The sequence below is a fragment of the Neofelis nebulosa genome, chromosome 4 (assembly GCF_028018385.1).
Source record: "Neofelis nebulosa isolate mNeoNeb1 chromosome 4, mNeoNeb1.pri, whole genome shotgun sequence".
In the NCBI taxonomy this organism is placed as follows: domain Eukaryota; kingdom Metazoa; phylum Chordata; class Mammalia; order Carnivora; family Felidae; genus Neofelis; species Neofelis nebulosa.
This window is the reverse complement of record NC_080785.1, coordinates 158,542,379-158,544,702: the sequence shown is the minus strand read 5'-3', so window position 1 is coordinate 158,544,702 and position 2,324 is coordinate 158,542,379.

Here is a 2,324-nt window from a genome sequence, read left to right as displayed (position 1 = left end):
CATTGGCTCGCGTCGGATCCCCGCTTTATTCCTATTGGATGTCAGCGCCGTCTATCCCAGCCCATCCTCATGCCAGAGGCTGATGGTGCTGCCGATCTGGCGAAATCCCCGCCTTCTGTTATTCTAAGCCCGCGATGATTGGCTGAGAGAGGCAGGCCAAGAGATCGAATCTTGTAGAAATCGAAGGGGCGGAGCCGTGTACTACGGGAAGACTTGAGGCCCAAGCGTGGCTGGCGGAAGGAGCGCCTGTGCCCTGGAGGGCCGCCAGAGGGAGCCGGAACCTCCGCGCAGCACACTGCTCCAATCTCGGCCCTGCTACTGAGGTGCTGTGTAAATCTAGGCTGTTTAATTTCTCTGGTCTTCAGCTCCAAAACGAGCACAGTAAAGCCATGCCAAAATGAAAATTACAATTAAGCGCCAAACAAGATACTGGACATACGTTCAGTCAAACATTTGAGATAATATACGTAAAGAAATCAGTCCAGGGTGCGGAAATGTTTTGTTACTAATTGTTGCATGTTGATAATAGGTACATTTATATAGCATGTTTATATTGCACATAAATATTGCATATGTAATAAGTATATCTGTTGTTTATCATCTCAAATGCTCCCTCATATCTGCAAGGATCTTTTTAAAGAGTTTCCCATTTAAAAGCTGAAACTGAGGGGCGCCTGGGTGGCTCAGTCAGTTAAGCGACTCTTGGTTTTGGCTCAGGTTTCGCTCTCACTGTTGGGGAGTTCAAGCCCCTTGTGGAGCCACGTGCTGACAGCATGGAGCCTGCTTGGGATTCTCTCTCTCCCTCTTTCTTTTCTCTCTACCCCTCCTAGCTCGTGCTCATGCTCTCTCAAAATAAATAAACTTTAAAAAAAGTAAATATAATAAAAAATAAAAATAAATAAAACTGAGGCTTGAAATTCATGACTTGTCCAAGGTCCTTGGCACTTAAGTGTGACAGCTTGAAGCACCCCCCTGCCCCCCCAAAAAACTTTCTTAGTTCGTTCAGGACTTTAGAGACCCTGTAATAGTGCAGTCTGGTGCCAGCACTGTGTCCTCCGCATCCTCACTGGTTGTGTGGAATCTACTTTCAGAAACATCTCATAACTCCTAGGAGATTTGACAGAGCTGCAGACACTGAAAACGGTAGTAACTACTGTTTGTGAAAACTCATTAAGGTGAGTACAAATATGGTTTATACGTGTTTTTTTCTGCTTTACTTTAAAAGTTTGTTTTAAAGTTATGAGCACTGTTGCTGACTTCTTGATATTAAGGAATTGTCGCTCTCTTTAGGTGTAATAATGGCAATTTTGTAAGTCCTTATCCTTAATTGAAAGACTGAAATAGTAAGAGATTGATTCACATAATGACGATGGTTCACCATAATTCAGATGGTTTTGGAAAGGGATGGAGGGTGTTGGAAGGGTTATGGCTGAAAAGACTGGTGTTGAGTTGATCACTAATAAGTAGACGAGGGTTCGTTTCAGTATTCTATTATTCTTTGGTTGGAATTCTCCATGATAAAATATTTTAATAAAGGAACTTCTCTGAAAATAGCTTATGCGGAACTTGCTGCTGTATAGGTTCAAGATGCGTTGAGAAACTCTAAATATGAAGCACATAGAACTGGTTAACGTGCACTCCAGTTTGGGGGCTCATTGCAGTGTCACCATCAGAGATGCCTGCTTGTTCTCCAAATCCAAGCGAAGCCCCCCCCCACCCCCCGCCCCCCAACCTCTCCTGGATCCTACAGCTTCCTTCACAGCGCATACCACAGGCATCATTTTACCTCCACTGGGTGATTTTGTTAACATCCTACACTCTGCCTCTGAGACAGAATGGCCTGAGAAAGTGCATGCTCAAAGTTTTCAGAAAAGATCCCTCTGTGCTAAAAGGTGTACGTGACCCTTTGGAGGACCTACATAGCCATCACTGTATGTGTGGGTGGGGAGGAACTTCCCATGTTGCTTTATAAAGTCTTGAGCCGTTTGAACTTTTTACATCCAGCTTCCTCACTTTTATATCTTTAGATCTAATTTATAAAAAGCTGAAAGGGAAAGTACCTATGGGCCAGCTCTCATCCCAAGAGAGGGCCTCCCTGCTTTCAAAGTCTTGGACATGCCCACCCACAGCGTGGGATGGACAGAAGTGGATGAGCCCTTCCTCCACCAAGCGAGATGTGTACCCTAGCCTCACAGGACCAGAAAAGGCAAGAGTGTAGGCCAAGACCACTCTGGTGGGCATGTTATCACAGCTTGTCAGCCTGTCCCTCCCAGGCAGGGACATCGTGGGGGGCCTGGGGCAATAGGGTTGGGGGTAGAGGAAGC